Below are 24,820 nucleotides of genomic sequence, written 5' to 3' on the forward strand. Positions count from 1 at the left end.
CATGGAGTCTTGAAGAGTCGGACATGACTGAGTGACTAACACTTTGGCTTCACTTAGTCTTTATATCTCCATGAGAACTGAAGATGAACATCTTTAGGTACTCTACGAAAGAAACTTGTAATTAATTTGTCATTTCTATTTTAAAAAATTAAGTATATTATCTTAAAGGAATGATGCAATATTCAGATTATTTCTGTAAATCATGACCATTAATAAATATCTTTTCTTTTTTTTCAATTGGTCTTTACACAAGGGTCATATCTCCTTGGACTTTATGCAAGAAGACTAGGATTTAACTTTTCCTAGAGTAATTACTAAGTTGTTAAGTGAAGAACACTTAAATAGAAAATAAGAGAAACTATGTTTCTAAAACCAAAACAAAATCTGTTGTTGTTCAGTTGCTCAGTTGTTTCCGACTCTTTGTGACCCCATGGATGCAGCACGCCAGGCTTCCCTGTCCATCACCAACTCCCAGACATTGCTCAAATTAATGCCCATCAAGTCAGTGATACCGTCCAACCATCTCATCCTCTGTCATCCCCTTCTCCCACCTTTAATCTTTCCCAGCATCAGACTCTTTTCCAATGAGTTGGCTTTTCACATCAGGTGGCCAAAGTATTGGAACTTCAACTTTAGCACCAGTCTTCCAATGGGTATTTGTCATTTCCAGGTTATAGGAAGGAGTATCTTTAGTTTTAATTAGGCAACTCCAGATGGACTTCTGGATGGCTCTCAGGTGAGGGCTGGTCACAGGGAAAACCAAGCTGTAATTAGAGACTTGGAATTTTTAGTCCCCCTCCACCATTTTCTTGAAAAGGGAGACGGGCAGAAAATTGAGTTAATGATCAATCACGCATATGTGATGAAGCCTCTACAAATTCCAGAAATGTGTGCCCTTCTGTAATCCTCATATCTCTTTCATCTTGCCTCTCACCTGATATCCTTTATAATACTATTTAATAAACTAGTAAGTGTGTTTCTCTGAGTTCTGGGAACCACTCTAACAAATTAATAGAATCCAAGGTCATGGAATGGTGAATTTAACTCAAATGACCATTATATCTACAACTAAGGGCAAGAATCCCTTAGAAGAAATGGAATAACCCTCTTAATCAACAAAAGAGTCTGAAAGGAAGTTCTTGGGTGCAGTCTCAAAAACTACAGAATGATCTCTGTTCATTTCTAAGGCAAATCATTCAATATCAAAATCGTCCAAGACTATTCCCCAACCAGTAATGCTGAAGAAGTGAAGTTGAACGGTTCTATGAAGACCTACAAGACCTTCTAGAACTAACACCCAAAAAAGATGTTGTTTTCATTATAGGGGATTGGAATGCAAAAGTAGGAAGTCAAGAGATACTGGGAGTAAAAGGCAAATTTTGCCTTGGAGTGCAAGATGAAGCAGAGCAAAGGCTAATGGAGTTTTGCCCAGAGAATACACTAGTCATAGAAAACACCCTCTTCCAACAACACAAGAGAACACTCTACACATGGACATCACCAGATGGTCAATACTGAAATCAAATTTATTATATTCTTTGCAGTCAAAGATGGAGAAGCTCTATACAGTCAACAAAAACAAGACCAGGAACTGACTGTAGCTCAGATCATGAACTCCATATCTCCAAATTCAGACTTAAATTGAAGAAAGTAAGGAAAAGCACTAGACCATCTAGGTATGACCTAAATCAAACACCTTGCAATTATAGAATGAAGTGACAAATAGATTCAAGGGATTAGATCTGATAAAGTCCCTGAAGAACTTTGGATGGAGGTTAGTAACATTATACAGGAGGAAGTGTCAACAACATCCTCAAGAAAAAGAAATGCATAAGGAAAAATGATTGTCTGAGGGGGACTTACAAATAGCTGAGAAAAGAAGAGAAGCAAAAGGCAAAGGAGAAAAGAAAAGATATACCCATTTGAATGCAGAGTTCCAAAGAACAGCTAGGAGAGATAAGAAAGCCTTCCTCAGTGATCAATGCAAAGAAATCGAGGAAAACAATAGAATGGGAAAGACTAGAGATCTTTTCAAGAAAATCAGAGATATCAAGGGAAAATTTCATGCAAAGATGAGCACAATAAAGGACATATATGGTACGGACCTAACAGAAGCAGAATATATGAAGAAGAGGTGACAAGAATACACAGAACTATACAAAACAGATTTTCATGAACCAGATAACCACAATGGTGTGATCACTTATCTAGACCCAGACACACTGGAGTGAGAAGTCAAGTGGGCCTTAGGAAGCATCATCATGAACAAAGCTAGTGGAAGTGATGGAATTGCAGTTGAGCTACTTCAAATCCTAAAAGATGATGCTATTAAAGTGCTGCACTCAATATGCCAGAAAATTTAGAAAAAGCAGCAATGATCATAGGACTGGAAAAGGTCAGTTTTCATCCCAATCCAAAAGAAAAGCAATGCCACAGAATGTTCAAACTACCACACAATTGCACCCAGCTCACAAACTAGCAAAGTAATCCTCAAAATTCTCCAAGCAAGGCTTCAAAAGTACATGAACTGTAAACTTCCAGATGTTCAAGCTGAATTTAGAAAAGGCAGAGGAACCAGAGATCAAATTGCCAGCATCCATTGGATCATCAAAAAAGCAAGAGAGTTCCAGAAAAAAACATCTAGTTTTGCTTTCTTGACTATACCAAAGCCTTTGTGAACTGAACTGTGTTCAGTTCAGTTCAATTGCTCAGTCGTATCTGACGCTTTGCGACCCCATGGGCCACAGCACATCAGGCCTCCCTGTGCATCACCATCTCCCAGAGTTTACTCAAAATCATGTCCACTGAGTCGGTGATGCCATCCAACCATCTCATTCTCTGTCATCTGCTTCTCCTTCTGCCTTCAATCTTCCCCAGCATCAGGATCTTTTCAAAAGAGTCAGCTCTTCATATCAGGTGGCCAAAGTTTTGAAGTTTCAGCTTCAGCACCAGTCCTTCCAATGAACACCCAGGACTTTAGGATGGACTGGTTGGATCTCCTTGCAGTCCAAGGGACTCTCAAGAGTCTTCAACACCATAGTTCAAAAGCATCAATTCTTCAGCACTCATCTTTCTTTATAGTCCAACTCTCACATCCATGCATGACTACTGGAAAAACCATAGCCTTGACTACATGGACCTTTGTTAGCAAAGTAGTGACTTTGCTTTTTAAAACGTTGTCTAGGTTGGTCATAACTTTCCCTCCAAAGAGTAAGTGTCTTCTAATTTCATGGCTGCAGTCACCATCTACAGTGATTTTGAAGCCCAAAAAAATGAAGTCAGCCACTATTTCCACTGTTTCCCCATCTATTTGCCATGAAGTGATGGGATTGTATGCCATGATCATAGTTTTCTGAATGTTGAGCTTTAAGCCAACTTTTTCACTTTCATCAGGAGTCTCTTTAATTCCTCAAGGATGGTGTCATCTGCATATGTGAGGTTTTTGATATTTCTCCTGGCAATATTGATTCCAGCTTGTGGTTCATCCAGCCCAGTGTTTCTCATGATGTACGCTGCATATAAGTTAAATAAGCAGAGTTTCAATATAATTGTTGCTTCCTGACCTGCATACAGATATCTCAAGAGGCAGGTCAGGTGGTCTGGTATTCCCATCTCTTTCAGAATTTTCCACAGTTTATTGTGATCCACACAATCACAGGCTTTGGCATAGTCAATAAAGCAGAAGTAGGTGTTTTTATGGAACTCTCTTGCTTTTTTGATGATCCAGTGTATGTTGGCAATTTGATCTCTTGTTCCTCTGCCTTTTCTAAAACCAGCTTGAACATCTGGAAGCTCGGGGCTCATGTATTGCTAAGCCTGGCTTGGAGAATTTTGAGCATTACTTTACTAACGTGTAAGATGAGTGCAATTTTATGATAGTTTGAGCATTATTTGACCCTGCTTTTCTTTGGAATTTGACTGTGTGGATCACAAAAAACTGCGAGAGTTCAAGAGATGGAAATAACCAAACCACCTGACCTACCTCCTGAGAATTCTGTTTGCAGGTCAAGAAGCAACAGTTAGAATCAGACATGGAATTACAGACTGGTTCCTATTTGGGAAAGGAGTATGTCAAGGCTGTATATTGTCACCTTTCTTATTTAACTTATATGCAGAGTACATCATGAGAAATGCCAGCTTGAACCACAAACTGGAATCAAGATTGCCAGGAGAAATATGTATAACCTCAGATATTGATGACACCATACTTATGGCAGAAAGCAAAGAAGAACTAAAGAGCCTTTTGAAACTGAAAGAGGAGAGTGAAAAAGGTTGGCTTAAAATTCAACATTCAGAAAACTAAGATCATGGAATCCAGTCCCATCACTTCATGGCAAATAGATGGGGGAAACAATGGAAACAATAACAGACTTTATATTCTTGGGCTCTAAAATCACTGCACATGGTGACCGCAGTCATGAAATTAAAAGACACTTGCTCTTGGTGAAAAGCTATGACCAACCTAGATAGCATATTAAAAAACAGAGACATTACTTTCCAACAAAGGTCCGTCCAGTCAAAGCCATGGTTTTTCCAGTGGTCATGTATGGATGTGAGAGTCAGACTGTAAAGAAAATTGAGTGCCAAAAAATTATGCTTTTGAACTGTGGTTCTGAGGGTCCCTTGCACTGCAAGGAGATCAAGCCAGTCCATCCTAAAGGAAATCAGTCCTGAATATTCATTGGAAGGAATGATGCTCAAGCTGAAACTCCAATACTTTGGCCACCTGATATAAAGAACTGACTCACTGGCAAAGACCCTGATGCTGGGAAAGATTGAAAGCATGAGGTGAAGGGGATGACAGAGGATGAGGTGGTTGAATGGCATCATCGACTTGATGGACATGAGTTTGAGCAAGGTCTGGGAGTTGATTATGGACAGGGAAGCCTGGCATGCTGCATCCATGGTGTCACAAAGTGTAGGACACAACTGAGAGACCGAACTGAACTGACTGAAGGTCCTTGAAATCTCTGATCTTTAGCTAACTGGTCAGAAGCATGGTTGATAACCTGGGTTTTTGACTGGCATCTGAAATGTATGGAGGGGATGAGGGGTCAGACTTGTAAGGCTGAGTGTTAACTTGTGGAATCTGAGAGTATCTCTAGGCAGATAGCATTAGAATTGAGCTAAATAATATGGGCTTCCTCAGTGGCTCAGACAGTAAAGAATCTGCCAGCAATGCAGGAGACCTGGGTTCAATCCTTGGGTCAGGAGTTTCCCCTGGAGAAGGAAATAGCAACCCATTCCAGTATTCTTGCCTGGAAAAATCCCATGGGCTGAGGAGCCTGGCAGGCTACAGTTCATGGGATCACAAAGAGTCGGACACTAGTAAGCCATAACACACAAATATGGGACACTTGGCTGCCGTACGGAGAATTGCTTACTGTAGGGGAAACCTTCACATATTTATTGACCGGAAGTGTCAGAAGTGAAGGGTTCTGTTAGAATAGCAAAGGAGACTCACAGGAAGGAAATACAGAGTAAGGAAGAACTGGGTTTTTCCCCACTAAAGAAGGAAAGCTAAATTTTCCCTTTAAAGATAGGGACAGAGTTCAAAGAATTTCTCTTAATTATTGTGATCTTTTCCTTGTTTGTTAACAGCTTCATGGAGATAAAATTCACATGATATACAATTCACTCATTTAAAATGTACAAGTCAGTTTTTTTTATTGTATTGGAAGACATTGTATAGCCATCCCTATAGTCATTTATAGAATGTTTTCTACACTTAAAAGAAACCCCAAACACACCAGCAGTGACTTCTCATCTCCTTTTACCCCTTTATGTCTAGAGAACAATAAATCTAATTTTTGTTTCTCTATATTTGTATATTCTGGATATTTCATATAAATAAAATCTTACAATATGTAGCCTTTTGTGTTTGCTTAGCAAAATGTATTTTACTTAGCAAAATGCATTCACAGCTCATCCATGTGCAGCATATGTCAACACTCCATTCCTTTTATTTTGCTGAATAATATTTCATTTATGTGCCTGCAGTATTTTATTTATCCATTCACCAGTTGAAAGACATTTGAATTTTTTCTGCTTTTAGCTACTATGACCATTTTTCTTTTGATATTCATACACAAGTTTTTGGGTAGACATATGCTTTTAAATGTCTTGAAAATATACCTAGGAGTAGAACTGCTAGGACATATGGTAACTTCTTCAGTTTAACCAACTGAAAACCTAAGACCATTTTCCTAAGTGACTGCACCATTTTCCATCATCAGAATTACATGAAAGCTGAAATTTCTCCATATCATCATCAACACTTGCTATTAAATGTGTTTTTATTTATAGCCATATTAGTGTTTGTGATGTGGTGTCTTATCATGGTTTTGATTTTTGTTTCTCTAATGACTAATAATTTTGAGTGTGTTTTAATGTGTTTATTGGTCAGTTGTTCATTATCTCTAGAAAATATCTATTTGTATCTTGTACCCATTTATTTCATGGCTGCAGCCACCACCTGCAGTGATTTTGGAGCCCAAAAAAATAGTGTCTCACTGTTTCCATTATTTCCCCATCTATTTGCCATGAAGTGATGAGACGATCTTGATGCTATGACCTTAGTTTTCTGACTGTTGAGTTTTAAGCCAACTTTTTCACTGTCCTCTCAGTTTCATCAAGAGGCTCTTTAGTTCTTCTTTGATTTCTGCCATAAGTGTGGTGTCATCCGCATATCTGAGGTTATTGTTATTTCTCTCAACAATCTTGATTCCAGCTTGTGCTTCATCCAGCCTGGTGTTTTGCATGATGTACTCTGCATATAACTTAAATAAACAGGGTGACGATATATAGCCTTGACATACTCCTTTCCCAATTTGGAACCAGTCTGTTGTTCCATGTCCAATTCTTACTGTTGCTTTTCTCAGGAGGCAGGTAAGATGGTCTGGTATGCCCATCTCTTTTAGAATTTGTCACATTATGTTGTGATCCACACAGTCACATGCTTTGGTGTAGTCAATAAAATAGAAGGCATACTAGAGGCATACATTTATTCTTTTGCATGTAGATAAACAGTTGTCCCTCTACCATTCAGTGAAAATAGTATTAGTTTTTCATTAAATTGTTTTGGAAAACTTGTCATCAGTTAACCAATAATTGTGAGAGCTTATTTTTGAATTCCAAATTCTATTTCATTAATTTATATTTCTATCCTATGCTAGCATCACACTATCTTGATAATTATATCTTTAAGGTAAGTTCTTGAAATCAAGATGTGTGAATCATCCAACTTCATTCTTCTTTTAAAATATTCTTTAACTATTACTTCTTTACATTTGCATATAGGTTTAGGACCACTTATTTATTTTTTCAAAAGGATAGATAAGATTTTGACAGGGATTTTTTTGAATCCATAGATTATTTTGAGGACTATTGCTATTTTAACAATGTTAAGTCTTCTTATGAGTATTGTTGGAAATATCTTTGAGGTAGCTTCCAATTTACTTAGATCTTCTTTTATTTGTTCACCAATGTTTCAGGCTTCTCATTACATAATTTTACATTTTTGGTTAAATTTATATTTAGGCATTTCATTCTATTTTATGCTATAGTACTAAAATGGAATAATTTTAATTTCATTTATGAAAAAGATTTTAATTTTATTTGTTTTGCTCATATTAATTGAAATATTTAAAAATTCATTTATGGTCATTACTACCCTGTGGAAATATAGTTGATGTTTTCTTTGATCTTATAACCTGCCACATTGCTGAACTGTTACATTAGTTCTAGTAGTATTTAGTTGCCAAACAGATATTAATCTTTTTTCAATTTATTGAGACTTGTTTTATCATCTAACTGATGGTGCATTTGAGATGAAAGTGTGTCCTACTGCTGTTGTGTGAGGTGTTCTTAAATGTCTTCAGGTCTAAATGCTTTATGCTGCTATTTACATATTCTATTTCTTGATTAACCTTCAACATAGTGGCTCCATCCTTGCTAGTGTTGAAATCGCAACTATTTCAACACTAGTGTTGAAATCTCAACTGTTACCTTTGAATTATCTATTTCTTCTCCCAAAGATACTCATTTTTGCTCCATGTATTTTGAAGTGCTTCTTTTTAGGTCCATAAGTTTATAATTGTTTTGTTTTCCTAATTTTTTAAATACTTAATCATTATAAAATGTCCCTCTTTATTTGTAGTAATACTTTTCATCATAAACTCCATTTTGTCTGATGTCGATATAACCATTTTAGTGGTCATATGGTTGCTGTTTGTATGCATATCTCACACAGTTTGAATTTAAAGTATGACTCCTGTAGAAAGCATACAGGTGGACAGTTGCATATGACGTGTTGTTTACTTGTATCTCAGTTCTCAAATTACAGTCTCTGCCCTTTGATACGAATGATTTTGTCTGCCATTTTGGTGTTTGTTTCCTACTATCACATCTTTTTTCTTCTCTTCTTCCTACTCCTTTTTTTTCATTAATTGAATGTGATCAGAGTTGTTAATCCTAAACTTAGTTGGATTAATTTATGCCTATATCTGTTGAATATTAAATTTTATACCACAATTACTCAACTTAAACAAACAATTCACTAACCAAAAGTATCTGACGAATACATTGCCTACAAAGAAACATCCTAATAAATCTATAGAGGTTAGTTCAATATAGCGATTCAAAAGCCCACTGCACACAAGATTATATATATACATATATCATTGTGCACATTTTATAATAGGATATTTACTGTGTTGCCAGAGTTTTTTCACTGCTTTCCTTATTGTCATATAATACATTTATTATGGAAAAAATAGATGAATAAATATAATAAGTATCTAGAGGTAGCATGGTTTATCAGTTTTAACTGTACTTAGAATCCATTATGCACTATATAAAAATATAAGATTTCTTCTGTGCTGAAATGGTTGTTTTATTACATCTTTCATTTGGATTACTTTAGAGTGATGTCTCAATTATACTTTGGTTCCATGAATATTTATCTTGTCCCAGGGTTAAATTTACTTAGATTCTAAAAATTTATAGCCTCAATTTTATTTCATTTCTGAAAAAGTATAGATTTAGTTTCTAAGCATAAAAAGAACTGAGTTTTCAAGCATTTTATTTTTAGACTATAATGAAATGTGTAGAAACACTGCCCACATATAGAGAGAAATGTAAACAACCTATCCTTTCTAAGATCACACATTATTTTTCTTTCTTTAGTTTCATATATTGAAACTGTCAGAAAATGAAGCTTTTTGGTCACATTAACCCTATTTAGCATTGCTATGAGATGATTATGAATTCTCCTGAAATGTAAGTGGAGCAATTGGCCAATATCTCTAATTATTTTTCAACCAATATTAATCAATTTTGAAACATAAGTTTTTAATTTACTTTTTATGTTCCACAGTATAGACATTCTCTTAGATAGGTGTAGCAATTTTCTTATTAAACCTACTTTTTCATATCTTTTTTGAGTATTGCAAATGGAATCTTTCCACCATTGCATTTATAAGAGGTTACAATTTTAAAAAATATTTATTTTTAAATTTTAATTGTGTTGTCAGTCACTTTATTGAATGCTCTTATTTGTTATTTTGATTGGATTTTCTAAGAATGTAATGATATCAGTAGTAAATATAGGTACATTTATTCCTTCCCTAAATATAACTTTTTATTCTAATGTTTTTATGCATTGTCTAAAACTTCTTAAAGAAAACATTAATGGTAGTGATAAAAAAAGTTCTTTTTCTTTCTTACTAATTTACTTCAGAATGATAAGGCATTTTACCCCAAATCAAGAATTTAGTCATTGTTTACAGAATGAGCAAAGTCGTGTTAATTAAATGTTCTCATATTTCTATTTGTGTGGGGCTTAATTTTTAGTCAGAACCAATTTTGCTTTTTATTTTCTAGTTCTTTTTGAAGATATCTCTTGAGATGGTTTTTGTTTTTTTGTTCTTTAATTTATTAATATTCTGAATTAAAGTAATAAATTTCTTATCATTGGCCTCTTTATTCCAATAATGACACTGCTTGGTAATATTTTAATAATGCTGAACTGTATGTTATTTAGGTTTTTAAAAGTTACATATAGGTGTTGTCTTTGCCACTTTCCTTGTTATTTTTCTAGAATAATTTTCTTTCTATAAGCTGGAAACGTGTTAAATAGTGAACGTGTAAGTCACGTCTGACTCTTTTCCACCCAGTGGACTGTAGCCTGCCAGGCTTCTCATTCCATGGAATTTTCCAGGCCAGAATACTGGAGTGGGTTGCTATTTCTTACTCCAGGGGATCTTCCCAAAACAGGGATCTAACCCAGGTCTCTTGCTTCTCCTGTAGTGGCAGGTGGATTCTTCACCACTGAACCACCTGGGAAGTTTATCATAAGCTCAGTTCATAAGTTTATCATAATTTCAGTTAGTTCAGTTCAGCCACTCAGTCATGTCTGACTCTTTGCAACCCCATGGACTGTAGCACACCAGGCCTCCCTGTCCATCACCAACTCCCAGAGTTTGCTCAAACTCACGTCCACTGAGTCGGTGATGCCATCCAACTCTCATCCTCTGTCATCCATGTCTCCTCTGACCTTCAATCTTTCCCAGCATCAGGATCTTTTCAAATGAGTCAGCTCTTCATATCAGGTGGCCAAAGTTTTGGAGTTTCATCTTCAGCAGCAGTCCTTCCAATGAACACCCAGGACTGATCTCCTTCAGGATGGACTGGTTGGATCTCCTTGCAGTCCAAGGGACTCTCAAGAGTCTTCTCCATCACCACAGTTCAAAAGCATCAATTTTTTGGCACTCAGCTTTCCTCACAGTCCAACTCTCACATCCATACATGATTACTGGAAAAACCATAGCCTTGACTAGATGGACATTTGTTGGCAAAGTAATGTCTCTGCTTTTTAATATGCCGTCTAGGTTGGCCATAACTTTCCTTCCAAGGAGTAAGTGTCTTTTAATTTCATGGCTGCAGTCCCCATCTACAGTGATTTTGAAGACCCCCAAAATAATGTCTGCCACTCTTTCCACTGTTTCCCCATCTGTTTGCCATGAAGTGATGGGACCAGATGCCATGATCTTAGTTTTCTGAATGTTGAGCTTTAAGCCAACTTTTTCACTCTCCTCTTTCACTTTCATCAAGAGGCTCTTTAGTTCTTCACTTTCTGCCATAAGGATGGTGTCATCTGCATATCTTAGGTTATTGAGAGGTTATAAACAAAGACTGAGAGGAATTGAAGTTCCTGAGATGTTTATGAAACTGTAAGTCACCCAGTGAGTGAGGGAAAGTAGGTGGCAATTGCAAGAAGCAAGATTTTAGAGGATTTCAAAATCATATTGGAGTTTAGGCTTTATCCTCTTAGTCCCAGAAGTTCCTTTGCTATTTTTCACCTGTTTCATGAAAACACATGTGTTTTGATGTATTTTTATGGTGACATTGTAGGGAGAAAAAAAGGAGGCAGATACAGATGGGTACAGTGTTCCAACTGTGAAACACTGATTAGGGCAGTGAGAAATGGAAAGGATGTCCCAAGGGCTATTTTAGAATTAGACTCTCCAGATCACTATGCAATCCCTCAATCACCTTTCTTCCTAATCCACCTTACTTTGACAATATTTCAAAGTGCTGCCCTCCTAGTTTCTTTCTGGGGCACATCTTGGATTATGCAGTCTCTTACTCAAAACTAGACATGCTCCTCTGCCATAACTGAAAGAAAAATAACCCTATCTTCTTACCTTGACAGTTAAGAGTCATAGTGATCGAACCCCATTATCTTTCCAGATTTGTTACATTTGTATATTTACTTTGTATTTCAGTATCAGTAGCCTCTCTCTTATGAAATAATCATGGCAATCAAGGTGTATACCTTAAATATATACAATTTTTTTCAGTTTTATTTCAATAAGACTGGGGAAAAAATAAATAAAAACTGTTGCATAAAAATGTAACCTCTCTCTCTAAAACTATTCTTCATTTCCTACTTTCTCTTGTCTTTGTTCAGCTCAATTAAGTGCTACTTAAGAACTCAACTCATATATTATCCCTTTAATAAAGATGCATCAAAGTGCCCAATCAGATGTGTTCTTTTCTAAATTCTCATGGTGTTCTGCTCACATTTTTTTTATGCAATGTTATATTATATATTGTCTCCCATATAGAATCTCTAGATGACATTCCCTATGTCTTCATTTCATATCCAAATTTCCCAGGGCATCAGTTATAGTGTCTTCATAGAATAGATGCTTAACATTATTTACTGAATTAATAAATTACAGTACTTGTAATTTAATAAATACAGTACTTGTATTCCATTATATTCAGTATCAGATTCAAGCTTTTAGAGTAGCCTAAAATGCCTTGCCTGACCTGGGGTGTTTGTGTTCCAATATCATCTATAGCCAATTATCTTTTCATTATCCTACCACAGCAACCTTATACCCACCTTAGGACTTTATAATTACTGCTTTCTCTATACAGTAGTATATTCCACTACCAGGTGACCCATCAGTTGCTTCTTCTTATTCAGATCTCAGCTTCCCAGGAAGGCCTTCCGCAACTGTCCTAATGTTAAACTACCATCATTCCCCCAATTACACTCAGTTACATCAGGTGTTTTATCTATTTATTTATTCTTGGTATTATCATTTACTAAATTTTATTCTAGACTTGTAAATTGTTATTCATTTTCTTTATCTTTATAGTCCCTAAAAATACAATCTCTACTAGAAGAGATGTTGGGTCTATCTGGGCCACACAAGTATGCCTCAGTACTATAATAGTTTTTAAACTTAGTGCTCACTCTGTGTATGTTTGCTGGATCAGTTACCCATATTATATCATTCATATTCTTCTTCTAAATGCATAGTAAGCTGGAGATGGAAATACATAAAATGATTTAATAATTTATTCTTGTCAAATTTAGTTTCTTCCAGCTTACCTCAAGGGATCAACTGATCAAATTATTTTAGAGGAATAGCCTATTTTAAGGGTATATGAAATATCCAACGGGCATAGTGATCAAACCAGAACTTCCCATTTGCAATCCATCAATGGTGTGAAATCCCCAAATCAATTATCTTTCCATTTGAGAGAACATGCTAACATGACTTGAAAAGCAATCCCAGAAACTGGATTTCACAGCAGGTTAAAACTATATACATTAGCTGTAATATGTTTCTGCAATTGTATTAGTTCTCTCCCATTTCAAGTGTTATATTATTCTTTTCATTTGGCTTTTTATGTAACTAATTGTAATGTTCTATAAATATTTTAGAATATTTGAATTCTGTAACATTTTGCTTTTTTCATGACTCTTAGATTGTTGAATTACAAATCATATGCAATAACTTGGCCAAATTTAGATAATATCTGTGATCAATAAATCTTAGAAGAAAAGGTGAAGAAAATCATGTTACTCTTTAATCCCCTAAAAGTTTTTCTCTGAAACCAATAACAAATGTTATTCTTTACTCTTGTCTATTTTAAATTTAAAAGTTGCAGCGTGAAACAGGGGGTGCAAATGTTATATTAAGAATCCAAATATTAATATGTAATAATAGTAGATGCTTTTAATGGGCACTGACAATGCTAAACAGTTCGCCCACTTTTATTTAATATTTATAACATCCCAATGAATATGTACTTTTATGAATACCCTATTTTCACATGAGGAAACTAAGGCCAAGAGAACTTTTAATAATTGCCAGTGTCATACAACTAATACTGGAAAATTTTTGTCATTCAGAGTTAGGCTTTTCTTCTTTAAAGTCGATGCTCTTAACCATAGTGAAATTTTATTACAACTGCGCCAGCGAAGAGGAGGAATGCTGCAGTCTTCCAGAGAACCAATGGTGCTTATCCGCAGTTACAGTTATTGGAGAATATTCAAAAAAATCCCACAACTAACCTGTAAGAACAGGCCAAAGGATCAGGGCTCGGTATTATTTTTTTTTAATAATTTTATTTCTTTCTTTCTTTTTGTCTGTTCTGGGTCAGTATTTGTGGCCCTGGAGCACAGGCTCAGTAGTTGCTGTGCGTGGGCAGAGGAGCTCCAGAGCACGTGCAGTCGTCCAGGGATGGGACCCAGGGCTCCTGCGTGGGCAGGCGGTTCCTTCCCCACTGAGCCAACAGGGGAGCCCCAGGGCTAGGTATTCTGTACTGTTCACGCTTGCATGACTACAAAATATGGTCCTGTGTTATGTTTTACACATACTCTTATCTTTACTGTCTATAAAATGGGCACTAATTTCCAAAATTTTATCTAGTCTAACTAACTCAATGCTAAATATACTATTCAAGAGTTTGTGATGTAGAAGCTCATTAGTATATGCTAACTAGTGCCAAAGCAAAAAACAATATATGTAGCAGGCAGATTTATCATCTGAGCCACCAAGGAAGCCTTATGTATATGTATATGTATGTATGTATGTATGTATATGTATATACATATGTATGTATATATATGTATGTATGTATATACATATGTATGTATGTGTGTATGTATGTATATAGTGTTTGTGCAAAAAGATTACTTAAAATTAATTACAACAATGAAATCTCAATATTATAATTTTCATTTTACAAAGGTAAGCAACAGCTACATTAACATAGGCTTCATTGAAAAGGTGAACAGATAATAAATGATGCAACTGAAAGAAAGAATTTACTTCCCACTGAGATAAAATGCTTTTGAACTGTGGTGTTGGAGAAGACTCTTGAGAGTCCCTTGGACTGCAAGGAGGTCCAACCAGTCCATCCTAAAGGAGATCAGTCCTGGGTGTTCATTGGAAGGACTGATGCTGAAGTTGAAACTCCAGTACTTTGGTCACCTGATGCAGAGAGTTGACTCATTGGAAAAGACCCTGATGCTGGGAGGGATTGGGGGCAGGAGGAGAAGGGGATGACAGAGGATGAGATGGCTGGATGGCATCACTGACTTGATGGATATGAGTTTGAGTAATCTCTGGGAGTTGGTGTTGGACAGGGAGGCCTGGCTTGCTGCGATTCATGGGTTCTCAAAGAGTCGGACACAACTGAGCGACTGAACTGAACTGAGGTAAAAAGAGAAGCCTCCCATCACGTGATGTTTTAGCTAGGGCTGAAAAGGCCATTTCAGAGGCAAGCACAATTGCAAAAGCAGTTGCTAAAGTTGGGAGAGTAATAATACATCAAACAGTTAGCTGCTCAACAGAAGGCAATAATACATTTAAACATAGATGACAAATAGGATGTGCTTTGCTTTTTAATTCATTTTGATCTGTTCAACTATTTCTTTTCTTAATGAGATTCAGAATTTTACAGAATTAATATTTATAAACTGAAGTATCACTTTTTAATTTATTCAATATCATCTTTCCTCTGAAATATATATGTTCTTATAGATTTTTTAAAATGAAAATAAAGCTGCATGTTAGTATTGATTCCTCAAAGTCTCCTATCTTAACTCCTGTATTGATTGAGTGACTTGAAAAATAGTATTATGGTTCAAGCAAAAGTGATTATAAATTTTTCTTCTATTTCTGGAAGAAAACTGAGTTGATATATGGTTCAATTATCTCTGTTATTTTATAGGATAGCCTGAGATAGCATTTATTCTGAATTACTAATAAAAATATAGGCTTGAACAAATAGATAATTAAATATACAACAGTCTGGAATACATTTAATATTAAATTGGATACAAGTATTAATTGATACTGAGAACTGGAGTAAGAGGTCAAATGAATGTGAATTTTTTGTAACTTTATTTGTTTGATGAAATTAGGAATAAAAACACTTGAATCTTGAATAGACACATTTAGAAATTATAGAGGAAGATAAAATAATGTAAAATGCCAGTTAATACTCAATCATGTCTATTTGACCATACAATTAGATATATATGTGCTTACAAAGATAGTTTCTCATTGAATATTAAACAGACCCAGTGTAAAATGTCTTGAATGCCTCTTTCATAAGATGATTCATAGTAACTAAAGATAGACTGTGGTGGCATCTTTATTTATGCTCAGAAGAGTCAATTTTGGACTATAATCAGGAGGTTACTTTTCATACTATATAGTCTCTGTTGCTAAATAATAGGTAAACAGAGACAGATATGGAGGCATAAGACAAAGTTTATCACCATACACTTAGGAAAATTCAGTAAGTAGCACTAGTAGGCATCTGCAGAGCATATTTAAGAAAGCTATAGCTTTCTTATTATAAAAGTGGGCAAAAAAAATTTAAAATTAACTTTAATGTACAAACATTAAAAACTCTATAAATAGTAACAAAAGTTATATTGAAAGACATGGGTCTCTCAGGACATATTATGAAGTGCAGCAACAAAAGGTGACATACAGAAGAAAATTGGAAGATCATGAGAAACGTGAACAAAAATTGTTGGATGAGAACACAAAAGAGAAAATCTCCAAATCACACTTAGCCACAGGTTATGACAAAATCCCAATATGGAGAATTTAAAAGAAAATAATGTAAGAATTAAACTGCGTGTTTACTGAATTTTGTTGTATTTGATGATCTTTAAGTTCATTGTACATCTATCTGCCTGGAATGGTAATATCAGCAAAGTCCTGTTAAGCCAACCCATCCCCAGCATGCATCTAATCCACCAACAGTAAGAGTCTGATCTACACATGATGATAACAACAGCAGATCCAGGTAAACCAACCCATTTCCCACACTACACATTCTGATAGTCTGTTGATGATGGCCAAGTAAACCTCAGACAGATACCCATCTTCTGCCACATACCTTAACACTGGCAGTTTCATCTGCTTCATTAACAGCAACAGCAGGATTCCTGACCCACAGGATACAGGCATACGATGACAGGCCTGCTTCACTAAAGTATCAGTATCATCAGGTTCCCTATGCCACCCTTGGGACAGGAGGTGGGTCAATACACCCAGAGTGGTAGCATCAGCAAAGACTGACTGGGGTTGCATCATACCAAGCTCATTCCCACTGGCAAGCCCAACTGGTACCTATGTACAGCACAGAAGAAGAAAACACATCAGAAGACTATCACTGCCAACTTTCTGAAAACTAAGCTTACAGTTTACAAAAATAGTCAGGAACCTACATGCGATGCCTAATAATGTGACTGACTACCTGCTATTAAAAAGTTTTAGATAGGAAAATGAGTCTTCTATGATACTGTGCAAAATGTCAAGGATGAAACAAAAAAAAATCTCTTATCAAGAACTAAGACAAATACAACTTGAAAAGTAAAAACAATCATTGACACCAACAGAGATTATTCATCTCTTAGAATTATGTGACAAAGATTTTAAAGCAGTCATTATAAAAATGCTTTAAGAAGTAGTTACAAGCTCTCTTGAAACAAATAGAAAATCTTAGAAAATAAATACAAAAAGAGAATTTGTATTTTAGGCTGAAAAATATAATAACCAAGTAAAAACCTTGCTAGGGGGTCTCAGAGTAAAGTAGAGATAACAGAAGGTAAAATCAATAAGGTTGAGGAAAAATAGTTTACCCAACCTGTGTAATTTTATTACCATTTGGCAACTCACTCCAGTATTCTTGCCTGGAAAATTCCATGGTCAGAGGAGCCTGGCAGGCTATAGTACATGGGGTTGCAAGACTAAACATACACACCAGGCCAGAAATTTAATTAGTAATTATAAAGCCCTCCCCCAAATAGGAAAGAAGGGCATACTTCCTATCATTTTGATGCCAATATTACCTGACACCAAAGCCACACACAAAAAGAGTTCAAAATAAAAAAACTATAGACTAATATATCTTATGAATTTAGATGCCCAAATTCTTAATGACATATTGGCAAATTAAATCCATCAATGTATTTAAAAAAAAGAGTTACATCATACTTAAAAGACTGATAAAAGACTGATTGCTTTTCCTCTTGGTTTGAGAACAAGTCTGATTTATGCTCTGACCACTTTTAACATTGAACTGAAAGCCCTAAATAGCAAAAAAAAAAAAAAAAAAAAGCCAGAAAAATAATTAAAATACATACAAGTTGGAAAAAAACAGAAAACTATTTTTATTTGCAGAGTACATTAATGTTGATGTAGAAACTTACAAAAATATCTACCAAAAAAATTCTTTTAATTTATGAGTTCTGCAGGATTGTTGGAATTCAAGATAAAATTCAATAACACTTAAAATTATCCCAAACAAGATGAACTACTTAGGTATAAATGTAACAGTGCACAAATCTATATGCTTTAAGTTATGAAATGCTGATTGAGAGCTCAAAGAAGCCATATATAACTAGATAATACTTATGGTGTTCATGGATGGGAGGACTCAATATAGTAAAGATGTCAATTCTCCCTGAATTGATCTAAAGCTCCTATCAAAATTCCAGCATTTTTTTTAGCCACAGACAAACTTACTCTAAAATTTACATGGCAACACATAAACCCTGGAATAACTGAAGCAGTTTTTCACAAGAAAAGTAATGTGAAAAGAATCACTCTTACTGGTCTTAAAACTTACTATATTCTTACTATAATCAAGACAGTATAGTACTAATGGAAAGATAAACATATAGATCAGTGTAATAGAGAACCAAGAAAGGGACTCACACAAATATGCAAAATTGATTTTTGACAAAAGTAAATAAATAAATCAGTGGAGGGTGTATAGTATTTTCAACAGAAATGGTGCTGTAGCAATTGGACATACTTATAGCAAAAAACCTCATACTTACAGGAAAATTAATTGGCAATGAATCACAGAGTTAAATGTAACATAATTATAAAACTTTGGGGAAAAAAACATAAGTGATACTCTTCAGGACCTGACACTAGGCAAGGAAACCTTAGACTAGATAACAAAAGCACAATCCATTTTTTAAAAGTCATAAGAGAGAGTCTCATCAAAATTTTAAAATTTCACTGTGAAACTTATGTGAAGAGAATAAATTGAAAAGCTAAAGACTGGGAGAAAATATTTTCAAATTAACATGTTTAAAAAAATAATAGTTTCTAGAGATTGTAAAGCACTCTCAAAAGCCAACTTAAAAAAAAAAAAACAAAAAAAAAACTAGACAATCTAGTCAGTAAAATGGGCAAAAATATGAAGAGATCTTTCACCAAGGAAGATTTATGCATGACATATAAGCATATGAAAAGGTGGTTGACATCATTTGCCATTAAGAAAATGAAAATTAAAACCACAGTTCAGTTCAGTTCAGTTCAGTTCAGTTCAGTCGCTCAGTCGTGTCCGACTCTTTGTGACCCGGTGAATCGCAGCACGCCAGGCCTCCCTGTCCGTCACCAACTCCCGGAGATTACTCAAACTCATGTCCATCAAGTCAGTGATGCCATCCAGCCATCTCATCCTCTGTCATCCCCTTCTCCTCCTGCCCCCAATCCCTCCCAGCATCAGAGTCTTTTCCAATGAGTCAACTGTAATACACATCAATTCCACAGAATAGTATTTAGCAATAAAAAGAACAAACTACTTATACATATAAAAACTGGGACAAGTCTCAAAAAAATTATATTGAATTTAAAAAGATAATATCAAAAGTTTATTCTATAGAATTCTATTTACACAACACTCTTGAAATAAATTACAGAGATGGAAAACAGATTAAGGGCTGCCAGGGTTTGGAATGGAGAGAGAGCATGTGGTGGTAGACATAGGAAGCTATGCATGGGATAAAACTGCATACACACACACACAAATTAGTGCATCTGCACTGGTAAAATGTGAAAGAAACTCCATCATTATCACCAATATCAAATACTTGGTTTTGATGTTGTATTATACTTATGTAAGATGTTAATGTTGGGAGAGGCGGGACAAGGATGTTAGAGACTGCTCTATACATTTCTTTGCAATTACCTGTGAATCTATAAGCCTTTCAAAATAGAAAGGAAAAAGAATTACACCATAATCTACATAGAGTTACCTTTCCACAGTGATGCTTCAATTTGTTAATTGTTTTGCTATTCTTATTGAATCATAACAGAATGCCATTATTATGTATTTGTTATTTATCAGATGCCCATAATCTCTCAATTGATCTTTCCAACAAATATTATCCCATGCTATATTAGGAATTATTTAAAAATCAAAGTGTTTTTATATAAAAATAATTTGTTCTGTTTCTTATGCTCTCATATCTATAAACATAGTTCTTGCCATGAATTATTTTACTTTAAAACAAATTCTCACTTTGGGGCCTCCATTTTCCCGTTGAAAAGAAAAGTGATTATAATTCTGAGGACCTGTCTTAGTCTGTTCAGGCTGCTATAACAAAATATCACAGTCTGGGCACTTATAAAACACAGTTCTGGAGGCTGGAAGTACAAAATAAGGATGTAGGCATTGTTGGGTTCTTGTGAAGGCCTTCTTTGGGGTTGCAAACTGTTGACTTATTGCTGTATCCTCATGTGGTAGAAGGGGCAAATATTTCTCTGGGACTTCTTTTACAAGAACACTAATCCCATTCACAAAGACTGCCTCAATGATCTAATCACCTCCCAAAGGCCCTGCCTCTGTGGTGGTGGTATCATCACCTTAGGTATTAAGTTTTTAACATATGAATTTGTGGGATACATAATCAATCTATATATAGCTGGACTTTTCACCTTGATTATTAGAAATAGCATAAGGATGCATAAGTGGTGAGAATTGAAGAAGGTTTGAGGGAAAGAAATGCATGGTTTGGAATTCTTGATCCCCAGGGAAGCAACCTAAATTACCTAAAGTTTCTATACTCTATCTTTTCACATATGAAGAAATTTCTTTTTCCCTGAAATATGAGTAGTAGGTTAATCTGAAAACAAAACAAGAAGTTTACTGCTTATCTGTCACATTACTCTTTGAGTGCAATTGAAGAACTAAGAGTGTGCTAGGGGCTTGGCAGCTGAGTTCTTGTCAGCAAGCCATCTCTTGCTTGGTTGGCAAGATTAAAAATGGTTATTGCCTTAGGAAGTAAAGAGTAGCCTGGAGGAAATGGCCTGAAGGAAGCTAAAGTGTAGCCCTGTAAAATCAATAGCATGGCATAAGGAATGTTATTTAGTCAGCAGAGGAACTTTGGAAAGTGTTTTTGTCCAGAAGATGTAGCAACTGTAGTGACAAGTTATAAAGTAAATAAACTCACAAAAATTTCAGGAAATACCTTGTATGTCAGCGCTTATATTCTATAGTGTTACAGCAATATCATAAGAAATAAAGATTTTCTCCTTTCTTTTCTTTCGTCTTAATAATATTTCCTTGTATGTAATCATGTTTACACTCAAGATGAGAGTTAGTATACTAAGATTCCATCTGTGGCACTTCATTTTGTAAGCAGATGCATGTGTCACCTTGACTAGAATCATATACTGATCTAATTTAAACCTGAGCTTGAGATGTAATTTTTAAGAAAAGTAAAACCATAAAAAAAGGTACAGGTCAAAGATTTCCTATCAGTAGAGAAAGTGTAGAAGTGAAGAAATTAGTTTCCACAAGCATATACAGCCATGAGAGTTAGATGGACAAAAGGTTGAGATAACTCAATATTGTAATGGAATGGGGTTTCCCTAGTGGCTCAGTAGTAATATGTATGTATGTATGTATGTATGTATGTATGTATACACACATAGGTCTGGATTACCGTGATATTGAATGGTTTGCCTTGGAAACAAACAGAGATCATTCTGTCGTTTTAGAGATTGCATCCAAGTACTGCATTTCAGACTCTTTTGTTGACTGTGATGGCTATTCCATTTCTTCTAAGGGATTCCTGCCCACAGTAGTAGATATAATGGTCATCTGAGTTAAATTCACCCATTCCAGTCCATTTTAGTTCACTGATTCCTAGAATGTCGACATTCACTCTTGCCATCTCCTGTTTGACCACTTCCAATTTGCCTTGATTCATGGACCTAACATTCCAGGTTCCTATGCAATATTGCTCTTTACAGCATTGGACCTTGCTTCATCACCAGTCCCATCTACAACTGGGTTTTGTTTTTGCTTTGGCTCCATCCTTTCATTCTTTCTGGAGTTATTTCTCCACTCATCTCCAGTAGCATATTGGGCACCTACCAACCTGGGGAGTTTCTCTTTCAGTATCCTATCATTTTGCCTTGAATGCACTGGTCATAGCAAACACCCTCTTCCAACAACACAGGAGAAGACTCTACACATGGACATCACCAGATGGTCAACACCAAAATCAGATTGATTATATTCTTTGCAGCCAAAGATAGAGAAGCTCTATACAGTCAGCAAAAACAAGACCGGGAGCTGACTGTGGCTCAGATCATGAACTCCTTATTGCCAAATTCAGACTTAAACTGAAGAAAGTAGGGATAACCACTAGACCATTCAGGTATGACCTAAATCAAATCCCTTATGACTATACAGTGGAAGTGAGAAATAGATTTAAGGGACTAGATCTGATAGACACAGAGCCTGATGAACTATGGACGGAGGTTCGTGACATTATAGAGAAGACAGGGATTAAGAACATCTCCATAGAAAAGAAATGCAAAAAGGCAAAATGGCTGCCCGAGGAGGCCTTACAAATAGCTGTGAAATGAACAGAAGCTAAAAGCAAAGGAGAAAAGAAAAGATATTCCCATTTGAATGCAGAGTTCCAGAGAATAGCCAGGAGAGATAAAAAAGCCTTCCTCAGTGATCAGTGAAAAGAAATAGAGGAAAACAACAGAATGGGAAAGACTAGAGATCTCTTCAAGAAAATTAGAGATACCAAGGGAACATTTCATGCAAAAATGGGCTCAATAAAGGACAGAAATGGTATGGACATAACAGAAGCAGAAGATATTAAGAAGAGGTGGCAAGGCTCCTCCGCCTCCTCCGCCGCTCCCTTAGCGGCCGCCTTAACCCGGACCAGGACCCATCCTCTCCCCAACCCGAGCACCGGTCCCGGCTCTGCCGAGGCCCCGGTCCCCCAACCCCGCCTCGCCGCCGCCATGGCGGACCCTAAGTACGCCGACCTTCCCGGCATTGCCAGGAAGGAGCCAGATGTTTATGAAACCAGCGACCTGCCTGAGGATGATCAAGCAGAGTTTGATGCGGAGGAGCTGACGAGTACCAGTGTGGAGCACATCATTGTCAATCCCAGTGCTGCCTATGACAAGTTCAAAGACAAGAGAGTGGGCACAAAGGGACTTGATTTCTCAGATCGAATTGGAAAAACCAAAAGAACGGGATATGAATCTGGAGAGTATGAGATGCTTGGAGAGGGTCTGGGAGTGAAGGAGACACCCCAGCAAAAGTACCAGAGACTGCTGCATGAGGTCCAAGAGCTCACAGCTGAAGTTGAAAAAATCAAGACAACAGTGAAGGAATCAACCACTGAGGAGAAGCTGACCCCCGTGGTGCTGGCTAAACAGCTGGCTGCCCTGAAGCAGCAGCTGGTTGCTTCCCACCTGGAGAAGCTGCTGGGACCAGATGCCGCAATCAACCTTACTGACCCCGATGGAGCTCTGGCTAAGCGCCTACTGCTGCAGCTGGAAGCAACAAAGAACAGCAAAGGGACTGGTTCAGGGGGCAAGACCACCAGTGGGAGCCCCCCAGATAACAGCCTGGTCACTTACGAACTGCATTCTCGGCCTGAGCAGGACAAGTTCTCTCAAGCTGCCAAAGTGGCAGAACTCGAGAAGCGCCTGACGGAGCTGGAAGCCACTGTACGCTGTGCTCAGGATGCTCAGAATCCCCTTTCAGCAGGTCTGCAGCGAGCCTGCCTCATGGATACTATAGAGCTGCTGCAGGCGAAGGTGGGCACGCTGGACCTCGCGGTTTTGGATCAGGTGGAGGCTCGGTTACAGAGCGTGCTGGGAAAAGTGAATGAAATTGCCAAGCATAAAGCTTCTGTAGAGGATGCAGATACACAAAGCAAGGTGCACCAGCTATATGAGACCATGCAGCGCTGGAGCCCCATCGCCACCTCCCTTCCTGAGCTGGTGCAGAGACTCGTCACCACCAAGCAGCTGCGTGAGCAAGCCGTGCAGTTTGGCCAGCTTCTGACACACTTGGACACCACGCAGCAGATGATCGCGTGTTCCCTCAAGGACAACGCCGCCCTCCTGACTCAGATGCAGACGACGATGCGTGAGAACCTGTCCACAATTGAGGGGAACTTTGCCAGCATTGACGAACGGATGAAGAAACTGGGAAAGTGAGCAGCTCTGGGTGACAGAGGACGGGGCAACTCCTGCCCCGTCGCGCTCCATGATACCTTACACAGGGTTTCCCCTTGATCCTAACTCTTGCGTCCCGTCTGACACTGGGGCAAGGGCTTCTTGCATGTGGGGCTTAAACCCCCTCCTCTGAAGAGTAGTGGAAGCTGGGGATATTAAATGGTGGTCTCCCCTTAGGCCACAGGGATGAGGACGTGGCCCAGCCACGTGCCAGCTCCTGCCCCAAACTGCTTTGCCTGATGTGGGGGAGGACTGGATCCTGTCCTCCAGCACAGCGTCTGTGGCTGACTGTAACACTGTACAACTATTTCTGACCATTAAATGCTGTTGCACTCTGGAAAAAAAAAAAAAAAGAAGAGGTGGCAAAAATACACAGAACTGTACAAAAAAGATCTTCACGACCCAGATAATCACAATGGTGTGATCACTCACCTAGAGCCAGACATCCTGGAATCTGAAGTCAAGTGGGCCTTAGAAAGCATCACTAGGAACAAAGCTAGTGGAGGTGATGGAATTCCAGTTGAGCTACTTCAAATCCTGAAAGATGATGCTGTGAAAGCACTGCACTCAATATGTCAGAAAATGTGGAAAACTCAGCGGTGGCCGCAGGACTGGAAAAGGTCAGTTTTCATTCCAATCCCAAAGAAAGACAATCTCAAAGAATGCTCAGACTACCACACAATTGCACTCAT

General features: G+C 37.1%; 1 pseudogene; it reads left to right on the forward strand.

The window, feature by feature from the left end:
• The first annotated feature begins 22,773 nt into the window (after nucleotides 1-22,773).
• Nucleotides 22,774-24,155, forward strand: LOC110141924 (dynactin subunit 2 pseudogene; annotated as a pseudogene).
• Nucleotides 24,156-24,820: the final 665 nt, after the last annotated feature.

The sequence above is a fragment of the Odocoileus virginianus genome, chromosome 2, assembly GCF_023699985.2.
Source record: "Odocoileus virginianus isolate 20LAN1187 ecotype Illinois chromosome 2, Ovbor_1.2, whole genome shotgun sequence".
NCBI lineage: Eukaryota > Metazoa > Chordata > Mammalia > Artiodactyla > Cervidae > Odocoileus > Odocoileus virginianus.